The 18,829-nt window shown below is 41.2% G+C and overlaps 1 long non-coding RNA gene across 1 annotated transcript; it reads right to left on the bottom strand.

Annotated features, from left to right (window-relative positions):
- Nucleotides 1-2,095: 2,095 nt before the first annotated feature.
- Nucleotides 2,096-18,052, bottom strand: LOC309822493. Its single transcript, XR_014296745.1, has 3 exons — nt 17,935-18,052; nt 8,048-8,151; nt 2,096-2,232 (listed from the first exon to the last, which is right to left on the bottom strand). It is a non-coding gene; the product is annotated as an uncharacterized lncRNA (long non-coding RNA).
- Between the last annotated feature and the right edge of the window lie 777 nt (nt 18,053-18,829).

The following is an 18,829-nucleotide window of genomic DNA, read 5'->3' as shown; positions in this document are numbered from 1 at the left end:
GAGCCAGAGAATAACACTGGGCATGAAGGCTTTATGAAACCTTGTGTAATAGTCCTAATGAATAGCTGTGGTTACATTTATCACTGAGTTGCCAAGCATCAAAGAGTTGCTGACTGTTAATAGTTAAGAGCGGGTGACAGGGTGAGTCATATTCTCTAGACCAATATTTCACAAAGTTTGTGCTTTTGGGTGTGCTATAGTAATATATATTGCATCAAGAAAAAAAAAGTATGTTCTATCTCAAATAAATTGGAGAAATGCTGAGTTAAGATTAAATAGACTTTTCTTAAATGTATATGCCAATACAAGTTATGACTGGCTAAGAAGGAGATATAGAGCATCATTTCCCCAACTCTTAGGTTTTTGTTGGGATCATTCTGCTAAACCAATGTGTAGAACACAACTTCTCAATGTTAGTCAAGGAAAAATCTCTTGGGAAACTTCTTAAAAATACATATTAGTGGATCCACCTCCATAGATTTTGATTAGAAATTCTGGTGTAGGGTTAAGGAATCTGTATTTAAAAAAAAACTCCCAGGTGTCGCCTTGCCTCCAGGCAGCCCCGAAGAGTAACTGACCCCTCCCACAACCCCCTTCTCTCTTTCCAACCTATTCTGTGAAAAACGGCTCCCACAAAGAGGGGTAGCAAAAAAAGGGGGGGGGGTGTAATTCTGCCACCAAGGAGATGACTAGAAAATAGAATATCAACATCCATAAACACTTCCATTGAGTCGACTTAATGAAGCATGGACCCCAGGCACTCAAGGAAATCTAGAATCTGCTGTTTATAAACAAACAAATCAAACCAAACAAAAAAACCTTCTTGGGAACTCTCAATGTCATTATTTACACTAGCTCAAGAAAGCTATCTAGGGCTTCCCTGGTGGCGCAGTGGTTGAGAGTCCGCCTGCCGATTCAGGGGACGCGGGTTCGTGTCCCCGTCCGGGAAGATCCCACATGCCGCGGAGCGGCTGGGCCCGTGAGCTATGGCCGCTGAACCTGCGCGTCCGGAAAAGAAAGCTATCTGAACTGAAGGAATAAGGACTATCCAATAATATATCTAAGTAAGTTATCCAGGAAACATAATGAGGACAAAGATTCATCAAACAAGCATAGCATAACTTTTACCTTCATACCTGTTATGCTTTCAAACACCTTCAGACAGTCGACTGTCAATATGGATGAAAGCTAATGATTTGATTATCATAAAATATAATTAGGCAAAAGTAGTTGTAGGCTCTACGTATAAAGAAATTCAAGGAACTTCCCTGGTGGCGCAGTGGTTAAGAATCCGCCTGCCGATGGAGGGGACACGGGTTCGAGCCCTGATCCGGGTAGATCCCACATGCCGCGGAGCAGCTAAGCCCGTGCACCACAACTACTGAGCCTGCACTCTAGAACCCGAGAGCCACAACTACTGAAGCCCATGTGCCTAGAGCCTGTGCTCCGCAACAAGAGAAGCCACTGCAATGAGAAGCCCGTGCACTGCAACGAAGAGTAGCCCCTGCTTGCCACAACTAGCCCGTGTACAGCAATGAAGACCCAATGCAGCCAAAAATAAATAAATTAAATAAATAAATTTATTTAAAAATATGTAAAATAAAATAAAAACAAAGAGAAGTAATCTAACAAAAAAAAAAAGAAATTCAAATTACCGCCCCATGGAATTAGTGGTAATCTGACAGATTTCTAAGAATTCCTAACAGAACTTTCAGGCAGTCAGATTAGACTTTTTAAACCTACTTAGGACTCATATCTAACACAATGGGGATATTTGTGCTCTCTGTGTGCCTGTTTAAAATTTAATCTAGGAAAAAGCTCCCTAACTGAGATTTATTTGAAGATCGAAAGAGACCTGAGAATATGCTGATCTAAGAGATATACTGTTAAATCTAATTTAAGAGAGAGTGTCTGAGATCATTTGGAAACAAGACAGTTTTTTCTTGTGAACATCCTAACTCAGAAGAATTTAGCAAAGAGTGAATGGTTATATATACTTCTACTTTTACAGTCTGCTTTAAAACTTTTATGGTAAAAAATAAAAGAAGATAAAAGCATAACATACCTTCCAGGCATCTCTTTACCCACTCAGGCAGTTAATCATTCTATATGTCTGACAAGATAGCATTTGGTTGCAGTCACTCTCTGCCTTTCCAGCACCCTTGGTGCAGAGGGGATGGGAGTAAGGATAAATTAGCCTATGAGAGGCCACCCATGCTGCACTCTTCCAGACTGGAAAAAGATAAAGAGACATGACCATTAAATGCAACGCATGGTCCTATGTTAGAGCCTATAAAGAATATTATTAGGACAATTGATTAAACTTGAATGGAGTTTGTGAATTCAGTGTCCGTCAGTGATAATTTCCTTATTCTAATCCTTATGTTGTGGTTATCTGGAGAATGTCCTAAACTATTCAGGAGCGATGGGCACCACATTCCAAACGTACCCCCAAATGGTTTCAGAAAGAATGTTTTTGTGTTATTCTTGCAGCTTTTCTGAAGTTATTCTGAAATTATTTCTGAAATTGTTTGAAATTATCTTAAAATTAACATTATCTTTAGCATTTAGAAAGACTACATTCATTTTATCGTTTGTGTTAGTTTATCATTGATTTTCTCAGGTTCTCTAGGTAAACTACCAAATCACCTGAAAATAATTTTACTTCTTTTAACTAAATTCCTGTACCCCTTATTGTTTTCTCTTTTTAAATTCTGCTGGTTAATAACTCCAGGACAGTGTCCAATAGTAACAGAGATAGTGGACATTCCTGACTTTTTCCTAATCTTATTAGAAATTCCCCTAATATTACCCCATTAAACACAATTTTGGCTTTAAGAAATATGCATCATTTCCTATTTTCTTGAGCAATTTTTTTTTTTAATCAGGAAGCATCTTTCAAGAGCTTTTTTCTTCATCTAGGGAATAGCATGTGATTATTACTCGTACATCTACTAATGTCATGCTCATGTTAATAGATTTCCTAATACTGAATCATCCTTGCATTCCAGAAATGAATCTCACTTGCTCATGGTACATTATCTTAATGTGGTATTGTGTCCTGTTTTTAAATGTTTAATCTAGTATTTTTGCATTGATATAGGATGATTGCTTGTAAACATATTTTCATGTTAGAATTGCGTTCCTCTGTACTGTTTTTAGCAGAACAGCCTCCATGAAACGGTGCTTGGTGGTAACAGAAATGATGTGGGAGGAGGTGTCGGGAGAGATGGAGAGACTTGGCATTAGAGTCACACAGACCTTTGGGAGGTTTCTGGCCCCCTCCCCTTACTGACTGAGTGACCTTGGAGAAATTATTCCTGCTCTTCTACCTTCTATTTCCTCATCTGTCCAATAAGAGAACCATGGGTTGTGTGAGGACAAAACGATGTCTATAAAGACTCCAGTACAAACATACATAGATACAGAGAACAGAGAAGTGGTCACCAGAGGAGAAGGGCACAATGGATGAAGGGGTCAACTGTATGGTGATGATGGAAACTAGACTTTTAGTGGTGAGCACACTTTGGCATATACAGAAGTCAGACTATAGTGCTGTACATGAAACTGATATAATGTTATAAACCAGTGTTACCTCAATTAAAAAAAAATACCAATACAATGTCTGGCACAATGTAAGCCCACATAAACATTGGGATATTTTACTATAAAGAATTATTTTTCTTCTGCTGCTTCTCATATTATGAAAATAAATGTAGTGTTAGGGTATATGTAAACAGATATCATAGTTTCCTCAGGAGAACCTTAGTGCCTCAGCTTAAATGGTCCCCAGGATTCTGCTATGATCACCGAGCCCAGACCGGCTCAGTGAGCCAGCTTTGTATTTTGTCCCTTCTTTTATAGTCAGCCCATTCCAGACTAGAGGTTCCACGTAAACAGTAAGTGCCTTGTGGGGGACAGGGTGGGGGACTGTGAAATGAATGGAAAAGGAAGATAAAATTTCTTGAATCCCTACTACATGCTAGGGGCTAATTTAGGTCTATTTGTAGTTAATAGGTGAGGAAAGCTGGCAGGTAGCATCAAGATCTCAAAACCTGAGAGAACCAGCTTAAGGGTAGGGGTGGGTGTCGTCTCTCTATCTAAGAGTTGAGATTAGCTTTTGTTCTTTTCTTCTTACCCTCTCCAAGAAGAGGAGAAGGGAAAGATGCATTATCTCTGAGTTGAGCTCCTGGCTACTTAATCTCTTAGTCAGTGTTCTGAGCCTGGGGAAATCTTTCTGTACGGGGCTATGGTCATGCTTCTAGGACTCCTGAGTGTGGAGAGGGTAAGGAGAGTGCTAATTTATTGATGCAGTTATTCTACATCTCTTTATTAACTCAGAGATGAAAAGGCTGTCTACCACTCTAAGACTGGTAGACAGAGAATTGTGGGCGTGCTGGGGAGAAAGAGGTGGGCCTAAAGACACCGGCATTTGTGTTGAACCTAGAAAGTTGAAGCTAAATAGAAAAGCAAAACCTGTGGGAGACAGCATAGTGCAGGTACTAAGAAACAGGCTCCAGACTGACCCAGACCGGGGGCTACATTTTGTCTCTTTCTTGCTGTTGACCTTGAACTAGTTCCTTATGTTTTCTGAGCTTTAATTGTATTGTCTGTAAAATGAGGGAAAAGGACCTAATATATATGGGTTCGTGGTGAAGGAAATAATGCAGGGAAATCACTTAGCCTAGTGCGAGTCCTCAAAGATAATGGCTGTTATTATTATCTGGTCTTCAGTAGTGTTCCTCAGTCTTGCCTTTGTCAATAGTCCTTTCCTCACGTTTCCTTTTTTTTTTTTTTTTTAAACAGCTTACTGAGATATGATTCCCATAACCATACAATTCATTCATTTAAATTGTAGAATTCTGTATTTTTTAAATACATTCATAAAGTTGTCCACAGTGTATATTAGAACATTTTCATCAACCCCCAGAAAAACCCCCTGCCCGTTTGCAGTCGCTCCCTACCCCTCCTCCACTACTCCCCACAATGAGCTCTAGGCAACCACCAATCTATTTTCTGTCTCTATAGACTTGCCTGTTCTGGACATTTCCTATAAATGGAATCATACAGTATGTGATCCTTTGTGACTGGCTTCTTTCACTTAGCATAGTGTTTTCAAGGTTCATCTATGTCAGACCATGTGTCAGTACTCCATTCCTTTATATGGCCAAATAATATTCCATTATACAGATATACCATTTTATTTTACACATTTTATTTTACACATTTTATTTATCCATTCACCAGTTGAAGGACATCTGAGTTGTTTCTACTTTTTGGCTATTATGAATAGTGATGATATGAACATTTGTATTCAAGTTATGTGTGAACATGTTTTCATCTCTTTTGGGTATATACCTATGAGTGGAATTGCTGGGTCTTATTGCAGCTCTGTGTTTAATCTTTTGAAGAACAGAGAGACTGTTTTCCCAAGTGGAATTTTACATCCCCAAAGCATGTTATCCTTTCCAACATGTGATATTATCTGTCTTTTACATTATAGCCAGTGTAGTGGGTGTGAAGTGGTATCAAATTGTGGTATTGGAGTGCTTTTCCCTAATGAATAATGTTCAGCTTCTTTTCATGTGCTTATTGGTCATGTGTATATCTTCATTGGAGAGATATCTATTCAGATCCTATGAGCATTTTGAATTTTAAGTTTCTTTTAATATTCTAGATACAAGTCCCTTATCAGATATATGATTTGTAAATATTTTCTCCCATTCTGTGGGTTGTGTTTTTTCTTTCTTGGTATTATTTGTAGCACAAAAGTTTTTCAAGCTTCTTTTTAATTTTTTAACATCTTTATTGGAGTATAATTGCTTTACAATGGTGTGTTAGTTTCTGCTTTACAACAAAATGAATCAAGCTTCTTTTTAATGTAACTCATGGAAGTCTATATTTCAGCATTTAGCTCCTACAAAAATTTTCCAGTTGGTAGACTTTCAATGGAAAAGTTGGCCTTGCACTTCACTGACAAGAATAAAGCCCTCAGTATGTAAATATCCTGTACTCTTAACTCCTTCCATCACACAGCTCTTGACCTATGTAGGTATCTATCCCCCTCTCCTTTCCTTTATTCATCCTCTTGAAATGAGGAATATATATCCTAGTCAAGGCCAGCCTTCCAACTGTAAGATGACCTCGTCCCCTCCATCTTCTCCCAGGAACTTTAATATTTTAATAAAATATTAAAAAAAAAATATCTGCATCCTCCAAATATACATCTCCAGCCATGGCCATGATCTCTTCCCTGCACTTCACTTGATCTATAGATATCCTCCAACCCAACATGTCCAAAATTGAATTCCCCTCCTCATGCCATATCTGAGTCATCGTGAAAATCAAATGAGAAATATTTGGCATAGTAAGTACCAAACAAATGGGAACCCTAACATGATGGTGGGACCACATCATCTCCTGAGGCAGCCCTGAGTCTGCAGAGAAAACTGGACATATGAGAGCTGTGGGAGGTCTGACTTAAAGTCAGGAGCTCCGTGGGGAGCTCTTAAGAACAAGGACATTGGCTTCCTTTTCTATAATGAGATTTTGTAAAACTTAAATGATATAATAAAGACAAAGTACCTAACATGCTGGTAAATAATAAGCATGGGATGAAAAATAGAAAATAAGCAACAGTAAACCCCAAGCAGAAACTATGTGAAAAACGGATTCTTCTCTTTGCCTAAATATTTGCCCATTGATTGTTTGCCAGCATCCATTTTAAAAAAAATCTCTAATTATTTTATCCAAAAGTGTGCTTTTGTCGGTGGTGGTTGGTGGTGGTTAGTGTTGATAGTGTGAAAGTTTTGTCATCCTAAAGGATAGTCAGCAGTGGGAATATAGGATGACCCAGGATATCTGTTTTTCAATTTCGACAGCAGTTTGTGTTTCCCAGATGTTAGCTCTGCTGACCTGCAGCTTTCAGAGGTCACCTCAGCTTCCAGCTTCCCACTCATGGTATCTCTCTTTTCTTGCTGAGCACAGGCTGGCATTGATCCCAGTTTCTCCTTTGAGATTCAGCAGAAGATCCTGATGGAGGAGGATAATGCCCAGAGAGAAGAGCCCAAGGAGGACAGAGCTGGTGACGGGCAACATGTCGTGAGATCTCCCTTTGTGTGCACTTCATCCTCAGAGGTTTTCAGTAAATATTTATGAGTACCTACTCTCTGTGATGCATATTGGGAATGACCTGGCATTTCCCAGGATAAACCCGGGAGTCCAGCAAACACCAGGAAGATAGTCTGAGGCTGTCAATTCTAGCCTGGAGCTTTGATCATGTGCTTACTTACCCCACTGAGCACGTGCTGAGGTTTTGTTTGGACCAGGTGCTGAGTGACAGGCAGGCCAAAGCAGCTGATGTGGAGAGGTCTTTTCCAGTGACTCATCAGTCATTCAAAAATCAAGATGCACACAAAAAGGGGTGGGATGGGATGCAGAGGGAAAGACATGAAGTTTTAGGTGCTCTAGAAGAGCAGCTGATCCTACTGTCTCCTTGCAGGGTCGGGGATGAGGCTCCAACTCAGTAGCTCTCCAATTCAGGGCTCACAGTGCTGGTTGTAATCTTTGTAATGTGTTCCCCAGCATCAACAAAATAAATAGATTCATAAAGTGTGTATTTTCCTTATTATTTTTTAATATGCATCAGATGATCAAGTTACGAGGGGACGGGGAGCGGGTGCTCAGGAATGTGCTCGGGACCTGGTTTAGTTGACCTCACCAGGATTAGCTGATCATCTCTGCACTGCAAAGTCCTCCTCTAGTAAGGGAGGGTGATTTCAAGCTAGATTTAATTTTTCATTTACTTATTGTGCTACATTTTAGACACAGGAGTTAAAATAGAAAGCTCCTGGGTTACTGAAGTTTCTCCAGAGAAACAGAACCAACAAGAGATGTATATGTATATAGAGAAATATATATATATATATATATTTATATTTTATATAATAGAGAGACAGAGAGGGAGAGTGCTAGAGATAGAGGTAGAGATAGAGAGACAGAGAGAAAGAGAGAGAGAGGGAGAGGGTGGTTTAAAGACTTGTCTTACATAGTGGGGGCTGGCAGGGCTGAAATCTGCAGGGCAGGCCCAAAGACTGGAAATTCAGGCAAGATCTGATGCTGTAGTCTTGAACACAGGTTCCGGGGGACACGCTGGAAAGCAATGTAGTGTTTCTATGTTAAAATCTTGAGAATTCCTTCTTCTTTGGGAAACCTCTATCTTTGCTCTTAAGGTCTCAACTATTAGATGAGGCCCAGTCATGTTATGAAGGGTAATTTGCTTTACTCAAAGTCCACTGATTTAAATGCTAATCATATCTAAAAACACCTTCACAGCAACATCTAGTCTGGTGTTCTACCAAAAAACTGGGCACCATAGCCTAGCCGAGTTGCTATAAAATTAACCATCACAGCCCTCTAACCTGAGGGAGTTTATGTCTTGAGCAGAGACAGATGATAAAACAGAAAATTTGCAATCCAATAACATGAAGTACTTTAGCTCCTAACCAAAACCTGGGTGGAGTTAGGAAAAGCTTTCTGGAATGTATGATTCCTGCACTTACTATTGCTGATTATGAGGAAAGAGGTGAACGAATATGACACTTGTGAATAACTGCAAGTTGTTTATGATGATTGAAATGTCCCCTCCTTGCAGGGAGAGGGCAGAGGAAACAGTGACCTACTAGTTAGGAAAATAACCTGGAGTAACCAGATGACTTACTTTTTTGTTTATTTGTTTAATGCCAAAACAAGGATTCTGGATTTATTTTATCTCACGTCTTGAAGGAGTCACTGAAGAATTCTTAAGTGTAGAAGTGATGAACTTAGATTTTCCGTATTCAAGACCAATTTATGTAATTATTCAACAAATAATTTATGGTATCTGTCACGTATGAAGTACTGGGGGAGGCACTGGGCATATAATGGTACACAATGCAGAAGTGCCTTGACCTCACAAAGCTTAGAATTATAGGGGTGGGGGAGGTGAGGGAATGAGGGGAGAAAAAAAAAGACAAATAAAATAATCACAAATTTTAATTTGTGTTATTGAGAACAGAGCCTTGATTCAGAAGCTTATCATTCCAATGTCTGCTTACTCCTGTCATCCCCGGCCATCACATCCCTGCCATAAGTGCAAGCTTCAAATACTGAGTAATCCCTCAGCAACTGCCCTTTACCTCATCCTGTCCTTTCTTGTACTGAAGATGGGAGCAGTTTGAATGGAAAACAAGGGATTGATATTTCCAATAGGATCAAAGCATTCAACTATTTACAAAGTCATAGGGAATTGAACATGGATGGTAATAGCCCATGAGAGATAAAACTTTCTTTTGGAGACTAACTACCAGTGAATTATCCATTAGAGGTAATGTTGCCCTCCACCCATATGGATCCTTCAAAATTGCCTGTGTAAGGAATTCCCCACCTGGATCATCACTTCGATTAACTCAGGAGCCAGATAGGATGAAAGACAAAACTAGCTTGTGAGACAGCAAACCAATAAACCACATCAGGGCTTGTCTTGATAACATTGCCCATCAATGGTCAACAGACCAGAGGAATGAAGAGCATGTAGGTGATTTCCCTCCACCAGCACTCCAGCTGTTGGGGTCCTCAGACCTTATCAGGGCTTTTTGGAGAGGAACCAGCGGGAGAGCCACAGAAACTTCTGCAAGCAGGGGTGGGAGAGAGGGAAGGAAATGCACTCTTTAATCATATCCACATTTGCCTTCTTGACTAGCAAATTCATTTCAATACCTGTAACTTCCCTCTTGTGAGTTCTTGGGTTCATACACCTTCTATAAAGCTAACTTTTAATATTAACATTAAAGGTCGAGTGTATCTATCCCACGTTAAATTTCTGGAGATTATTATGTCAACGTTATAAATATAACACATACCCTGGAGATCAACCTCTTGAGATGAACAATAAGAGAAGGACCTTTTTTTTTTTTTTTGCAGTACGCGGGCCTCTCACTGTTGTGGCCTCTCCCGTTGCGGAGCACAGGCTCCGGACACGCAGGCTCAGCGGCCATGGCTCACGGGCCCAGCCGTTCCGCGGCATGTGGGATCCTCCCGGACCGGGGCACGAACCCGTGTCCCCTGCATCGGCAGGCAGACTCTCAACCACTGCACCACCAGGGAAGACCCAGAGAAGGACCGTTTGAATAGAATTTCTTTTTGTTCCCATTTGAGAAACCCAGTAAATGAATTTCGATTACCTTCTTTAGGCATATTTGTAACTCACAGAAATGCCTAGTTCTTGTGAATAGCCAGACATTCAAATGAGTCTAAAAGAACTGTACCAGTCATAAGCATCACTATCTGTATCTCAGAAATAAATGCTTCAAACAACCACTCAGAAATTTTTGAGCACTGATGCTAAATATCTAGTCAGAGATGGGTGGTATGTAATAACGTTTTACTAGCTCTCTTAACAACTCCCCTGAGAGAAATTACCCCCATAATGTGAAATATTTAAGAAGGTCAAGCACAGATGAATGGATAAAGAAGATGTGGCACATATATACAATGGAATATTAGCCATAAAAATAAATGAAATTGAGCTATTTGTAATGAAGTGGATGGACCTAGAGTCTGTCATATAGAATGAAGAAAGTCAGAAAGAGAAAATCAAGTACCGGATGCTAACGTACATATACGGAATCTAAAAAAACAGTACTGATGAACCTAGTGTCAGGGCAGGAATAAAGATGCAGATGTAGAGAACAGACTTGAGGACACAGGGGAGGAAGAGGAAGCTGGGACGAAGTGAGAGAGTAGCATTGACTTATATACACTACCAAATGTAAAATGGTTGGCTAGTGGGAAGCAGCCGCATAGCACAGGGAGATCAGCTCGAGGCTTTGTGATGATCTAGAGGGGTGGGATAAGGAGGGTGGGAGGGAGGCTCAAGAGGAAGGGGATATAGGGATATATGTATACGTATAGCTGATTCACTTTGTTGTACAGCAGAAATTAACACAACATTGTAAAGCAATTATACTCCAATAAAGATATTTAAAAAAATAAATAAAAGGGTCAAGCAAGTAGCCCTAAGTCCCAGGTGACACAATTGGTTCACTGGAATATTGTCACCGAATTTCCGGTTCAACACCTGACCATAATAGTCAAAAGTTACCTGTTTCGTACTTAGTTCTGTGAGAACTCAGGATCTGTAACTATGGAGTCATCCAAAGATTAAAAAATGGATGGCAGTCAGGAGTGGGCAGAAATTCAGTATTTTAACTGGGCCCTTAGTGAAAATTCAATTGAGCAGCTTTTTCTTGGACTGAGAGCTTTGTTTAACATATTAGGAAACAGAATCTGGACCACTTTATTGGAGTGTTTAAATTCTGTGGCTGGAGCTCATCTTTCTCTTTCATCCTACTCCTATATAATCAGTTTCCACTTTCCACATAGCCACTGGCTCTTCCTGTATTTGTCAGGCAAGGAGGAGCCAGTGCAAGTTTAGAGCAAGGAAATGACATAATTAACATGGTATTAGATGTAAAATCTAAAATTCAAGGCCTCATCCCTTCCCTCCCCGCAAGTGCCTCCTCAGCTCCCTCGATCTTATCTCCCAAGCCTCCCTCCATGTACTGTAGGTTCAGGCAGTCTGCGTTACTCACCACTTCCCTAACCTGCCTTTACCGCCCAGCTGCTTTGTGCATATTGTCTCCTCTGCTGGGAAGCTGTTCTTTCAATATGAAGGCCACACACGTTGTCTTCCCTGATAGACTCATTGGGCAGAGATACTCCTTCTCTGAACTCCTTTGTATCATTTTCTTTAGATTTTGTATTACAAGATCACATTAGTTATATGCTAGGCAGTAAATTCCTTATGTATAGACACACAGTAAATGTCTTGTTTTATCTCCACTTCCCACCAATCTAGGCATATTGTGTGGAACAGAGTAGATGCTTAGTAAATCTGCCTCTGTGTTTAACAGGCCTCATGACCTGAGTCTTGGCCCCTGCTCTGAGTTGTCAGAAGTCTCTAGTGCATTGAAGTCTGTATATATCTGGCACGTCAAACACTTATCCCTGTAAGACATGGCTCCAAAATAAATACATAAATTATAGTATATTATATTATGTTATATTATATTATGTTATATTATAGGGGAACTTGAATTCAAGGTATGAGATTACTGGAGGGATGGTGAAAGTCAGATGAAAGAAAAATTAAACAAGATCAACAGAGAAGAGAAACTGAGTTCCCAGCAATATCAAGGATTACCACTGATAGAGCACTGTTTTTTTCTGTGATGAGCAGCTAAGCTACAAAGAAAACTCCTTGTTTTAAATCTGCCATGCAGGAAAAGTAGATCAACTCAGGGTCCTCAGATGATTAGAAAAGTAAACCAGATGAACACAGCTGTGATAGGTTAATCTAAAGGGGCTACACACACATACACACACACACACACACAGAGCATCCTTTTCCTGCCTGATTCCAATAAAACTCACAGAAAAAAATGGAGACAGATCAGAAAGAAACATTTTGATGCAGAAATTAATCAGATGCTCCAAATGTATTTAAATTATTCTCATAATTAGAGAGCCAGTCTTTTAATAGTTTGAACATAAGGAAGCACATGGGGATAAATTTCCACTTTAATTTTGATTAATTTTCTGGTGTTAATTTGATGAGCTAATGTGTTATTTATACTTAATATATTTGAATATATATATGAGAACACAGTGTAAAATCCAAGTATCCAATAAGATTATTGGAATAAGAATGCACTGAAGGCATAAAAAAAGAGTAGGAAGCAAAAATCTTTAGTACAATAATTTAATAACTTAATTTATAGTAGTACAATTCTATTACATTATACATTATAATATAGTACATTAAATTGTGCTACTATATATTAAAAATTATAATTTATAATAGTACAATAATTTAATAGTAAATTTGACACTGTGCTTCCTTACAAACAGGATACAAAGGGAAACATTGGTTTACACAGTTTTCCTTAACAATGATTGCAAATCCAATGTTAAAATAGATGAAGATACCTTTTCTAAGAAACGAAAGTACTTGGATTTTTTTGAGAGAGAAAATTTATCCTAGCACTACATTCTTTTTTTTTTAATTTAAAAAATTTTATTATATATATTTTTTTATTTTGGGCTGCGTTGGGTCTTCGTTGTTGCAGACTTTCTCTAGTTGCGGCAAATGGGGGCTACCCTCCGTTGAGGTGCACAGGCTTCTCATTGCAGTGGCTTCTCTTGCTGCGGAGCACAGGCTCTAGGTGCGCGGACTTCAGTAGTTGCAGCACACGGGCTCAGTAGTTGTGGCTCGTGGGGTTAGCTGCTCAGTGGCATGTGGGATCTTCCTGGACCAGGGCTCGAACCCGTGTCCCCCGCATTGGCAGGCAGATTCTTAACCACTGCGCCACCAGGGAAGTCCCTAGCACTAAATTCTAAAAGGAGTTTATGAAGTGGAACTCAACGTCTATAAGGCAGTACAACACAATGGTTGATGTCATTAATAACAGTTCCAGAAAAGGGCAAGTGTGGTTGGAAACTACTCATTTGATGAGGACGTTATGCTAAGTGAAAGCCAGGCACAGAAAGAAAAAAACTGCATGATCTCACTTACATGTGGTACCTAAGAAAGTGGATTACAACACATAGAAGGTAGGTGTGGAAAGGTGGTTACCAGGGGCAAGGAGGTGGAGCTGGGGATGGGGGATGGGATGATGTTTGTCAAAGGGTACAAAGTCGCAGTTAAAGGATAAATAGGTCTAGAGATCTAATGTGACAGCATGACGATACTGTGTTGAATACTGGAAATTTGGTGACAGCAGATATTAGGTGTTCTCATTATACACATAAAAAAGGTAACTGTGAGAAGGTATGTTAATTAGCTTGACTGTTACAATCATTTCATTACGTGTATGTCCATAAAATACTCATGTTGTCTACCTTAAATATATACTATTTTCATTAAAAAAGAAAAGAATAAAAAAAAAAAAAGAAACTACACTTTTGAGTAATCCCTGGGTGCTATCTCCTGCGCAAAGAGTGGTGTCTACATTATCACATTAATTCACAAACATATGGGTTGGGTGTTATCAGTCCCATTTACCAGAATAGAAATATGGTTCTCAGTGAAGGTAAATAACACACTCAAATTACCTGACTGGTAAAGGGGCTGAGTCAGGGTTTAAACCCAGATCTCCCTGACTCTAAAATCAATGATCTTTCCACTGCACTCTGCAAATAAAAACTTCTTGATTCTTTTTATAGGCATAATATTAAAGATAACTTTAGTATAAACAGTTTTTCCACAAATTGGACAAGAGTTGAGAGTGACCAAGTTAAAAGCTTCAAAGATTTTTTAGGTTATTACTGCAGAGAGAGGAAAAGATGTACAGATTCAGGACATGAGCTAATCAAGTCCAACCAGCCATTTGGAAAACTAATTCCAAATGAAATAATACATAAATAATTCATCATATTACTGTGTGCAACACTTCACCTTTCCTTAGCTGAGAGGGGTGGCTAAAGAAAAGTACCATCAGGTACTGTAACCACTACAGATCCTAGAGAAGGGAACAGGGAAGGAAGTTCTGCTGTGCAGTTTACAACACAATATCCCTGGTGGACAACAGGGAATGGCAGACAGAGGTAGGTGTGGCAACAGAGGTAGGTGTGGCTGGATCTGTGATTAAATAGGTCACTTTGTTTTAAAGAACCCAGGAAATGGAAGAAGTAGAAGGAAAGTGCTCATGTCTTTTTATTTTTTCTTTCTATTTAAAAAAATACCATCGTAGGGCTTCCCTGGTGGCGCAGTGGTTGAGAGTCCGCCTGCCAATGCAGGGGACGTGGGTTCGTGCCCCGGTCCGGGAAGATCCCACATGCCGCGGAGCAGCTGGGCCCGTGAGCCATGGCCGCTGAGCCTGTGAGTCCGGAGCCTGTGCTCCGCAGCGGGAGAGGCCACAACAGTGAGAGGCCCGCGTACCACACACACACACACAAAATACCATCATAACTATAAAAAGTTCTGGTAATAACAATTATTGCAATAATAATAGGTGTTAAACTCTGAGCGCCTTCTATACATTTTAAGATGTTGGGGTCTGCTTTTCACATTTAATATAACCCTTGTACCTTGTTGATCTCTTCTATCTTCAGGTTGCCGTGGCATTATGAAAACTCTTGAAAACCATACTAACTCATTGGAAGTGAGATGTTTTGCTGAGTTTAGTCACTTTACAAAATCACATTAAACAAATACTCTTTGAGCCCTTTCCATGCACCAAGTCTTGGAGTATGGTTCACGCAAATGTGAATAAAATGACCCCTCTAGCCTTCAAGGAGCTTGGCTATAGTAAAAGAGACAGAGATGTCAACAAATAAAACAAGATGGTGAAGGAAGGTCAATGAGGATCATTTTTTTTCTGGTCTAGTGATTTGGAATTACTCATTATACAGATGTTTTCTCTGGTATCATTCCTATTTAGAGAAGAGGTGGAGGGGAGTATTGAAGAGCATGAACTCTAGAACCAGGCTGCCCTGTGTCCAATTCTGCCTCTACAAACTTATTAGCTGAGTGACCATTTACTTCTCTCTGCCTCACCCTTTTCACTTACAAAAGGGAAGTAGTAACAGTACTTACCTCAAAGCGTTGTTATTAATTAGTTTAATTAAGACTGTAGTATATTTGGACAAACACCTGGCAGATACAGTAACTACTGCTCTCAATAACTGTTAGCTATATTTTCTTAGATATGAATACTGTCAACCTAACTATGGCCATTCTAGGTGTGTTGTGTTGGTAAACATTCTCCTCAGAACCTTAGAGGGAGAACGACTGTCTCTGAGATGTCTGTCTCGTCAGGAGTCTTGCTGGTATCGTTCGAGGCCACAAAATGTTTGCACCCATAGTGCTTTGGGTCAAAGTCATTCAGTTTTGAGCACCAACTACATGCCGGGCATCGTTTTAGGAGTCCTGTGGCTATATCACTGGAGAGAGCAGACAAAAATCCCTCCCTGCACAAAACTTACATTCTGGTGAGGAGAGTCAGATAATAAGCACAATAGAAAAATACATTTTATAATATGATAGAAGGTGATCGTTCTGTCATTAAAAATAATAAAGAAAGCTCACTAGTATGTGGAACGCCTTTTAAATTTTAAGTAGAGTGGTCAGGGTAGACCTGAGGAACATGGTGACGTTTGAGCAGTGTCTTAAAGGAAGTGAGAGAGTAAGCCATACTAGTACTTGGGGTGGGGGAGGAATTCCAGGCAGAGAGGACAGCTAGCGCAAAGGCCCTGGGATGGAAGCATACTGTCTAGGACTCTAGTCCAGGAATATTGAGGAGGCCATTATGGCAGGAACTAAGTGAGTGAAGTGAAAGAAGTAGGAGCTTAAATCAAAGAATGGCACATCATGTATTGTCCTTCCAGGCCATTCTATAGCCTTTGGCTTTAGCCCTGATTGAGATGGGGACCATTGCAGGGTCTTGAGCAGAGGAGTGATATGAGTTGTCTCAATGTTTAAAAACGATCGCTCTGGCAGTGTGTTGAGAACTTCCTTCATGGGGACAAAAGTAGAAACAGGGCAAGGATAAAGTCAAGATGTGATGGTAAATTAGGGTGTTACTTAACAGTGGAGGTGGTTAAGTAGTTGAATTTTGGATTTATTTTAAAAGTAGAGCTGAAAAATTTTTTTCTGATGGATTGGATTTGAAATGTGAGAGAAACAGAAAAGTCAAGGATGACACCAAGCTTTTTGGCCTGATATGAGGAAAACTTCATTTGGGACAGGGTGGTTGGGAGACAGAAGGAGGAATTTCAGGATTTTAGTATCAGAAATGTTATGTGGGAGTAGCCTAGTAGGCTAACTGGGCAATAGCCTGGAGCCTGCAGTTCAAGAAGAGATGGTCAGGCTGGAGTTAAAGTTTGGGAGTCATTACCACATATGTGATCTTTAGTGTCGTGAGATCACCAAGGGTGTGGGTGTAGATAGACAAGAGATCCAAAGCCCGAACTCTGGGGACTCTCCTGCTCAGACACTGGGAGAAGAGAAGGGACCAGCAAGCAATCTTCTTCCCAAAGAAGACTAAGAAGGAGCAAGCAATGGAGTAGGGGAAAAAAAAAAAAAAAAACATGAAAAAGTTGTGGAAGTCCAAATAAAAGTTTTCCAGGAGGAACAAGTGTTCCACCATTGATTTCTGCTGATAGTTCGAGTGAGATGAGCCCTGAGAAAATGTCCAGTTTAGGAGTTTGACCTTGACAGGATGCGTCCTAGGGGACAGAGCAGAAGCAAAAGCCCAATTGGAATAAATGGGTAGAGAAAACTTGGAGACAGCTTTTCTTAACAAGGCTAAAGGAGTTTTGCTGCGGCTGAGCAGAAAAAAAGGAGCAAGTGGCTGGAGGGGGAAGTGGATTCAAGAGAGAGTTTTTAAGATGGGAGAAATAACATGATTTTATGGTGATGGGATGATCCAATCGGGGAAACTGCTGAAGCATTTAAGTGTTGGATTGATTCCTGTATGTTTCTGTGCGGAAAAGAGCCAAGACAGGGGAAACTAATTCCTATAAAACACCAAGCAGTTCATAGGTGAGCCTTTCCTATAAATTAGAAGTCAGACTTTTACTTGCACAGATGAAAAGTGCATTATAAATAAGCTATTTGTTGAGTGCCTACTGAGTGCCACTCGTGGTGTCAGGGACTTTGTATACATTATCCGGAAGCTTATTAACCATCCTGAACATCAGCTATCTCTGTCACTACACTGTTAATGACACTGTTGCTAGGAGCTAAAACGACTTGGCCAACCAAAGCCATAGTGATCATAAATTAGTCTGCACTTTATTGTGCTCTTTCTTGCTGTTGTGAGTTCCGCGAGGGCCGACGACCTGCCTCTTTGTAAGCCCAGAGATTCACCCAGAACTTGGAAGAGGTTCACTCACACTCATTCGTGCGGAGATCGACTGAGGCCGCCCTGGGTCCATTTGGTCCCTTTCCGTGGAGACACCCGCCGTTCACATCAGCATTGTTTTCATTGGTTGCAGCAACGAGAAAAACACGTTGGAAAATATAGAAACTTTCAAGAAAAGTAACTGAAAGGAAATCAGTACAAGTTAGTTTAAAATCCTCCGCTGAGGCCGTTCCCCAACCATTTTGCAAAACTGCTTTTCTGACGCATCAGGTGCCTGCCCGCGGGCGAACTGTCGGGAGGAGGTGAGGTCACCTGGAGTTTCCCGGTAGAAACCTCACCGTCGGGCGAGGAAATCGTCGCTCGAGGACGTGTACCCACCCGCCCTCTTCCAGCTCATTAGGAAAGCCTGCCACAAGGTTTCTACCACGGCTGTAAACGCGGCTCCGAGAAGCTGGCGCCCCGTGATGGGGAGACCAGCCAAACCCCTGCTGCAGCAGTAAAAGCCCCAACTGCAAACTGCCTGGCACCTTCACCGACTTCATTGCTCCGAGTCTCTCGGTGCCCGCCGCGGTGGTTACGAAGGGGGCCGGGGCACAGGACCGAGCCGCGCGGAGCCCACCACCGCGGCCCGAGGGGGACCGCACCCGGCGGCTGGGTGCCCGCAGCGCGCCTTGCCTCCCTCGCTCTGGGGACCCGGCCGCGCCGACGCGCCAGGTGAGGAGGAGGCGGCGGCCGGCGGGGTAGAAGGGGCCGCGCAGGCTCCGCGCGTCCGGACCGCATCCCCCGGGCGCTGCCTCCCCCGCCGCCGAGTTGGTCGCCGCCCGTTTGTGCGGCCGAGGGTTGTGGGCGGAGAGGAGGCAGTGGCCGCCGGGGCCAGGAGGGGCGCGCTGGCTGCGCACAGCGCGTGCTGAGTGGCCGGGCGGCTG

The sequence above is a fragment of the Grampus griseus genome (assembly GCF_964374135.1).
Source record: "Grampus griseus genome assembly, chromosome: 5".
NCBI classification, from domain to species: domain Eukaryota; kingdom Metazoa; phylum Chordata; class Mammalia; order Artiodactyla; family Delphinidae; genus Grampus; species Grampus griseus.
The sequence above is the reverse complement of the archived record's forward strand: the minus strand, read 5'-3'. Positions and strand labels throughout refer to the sequence as shown.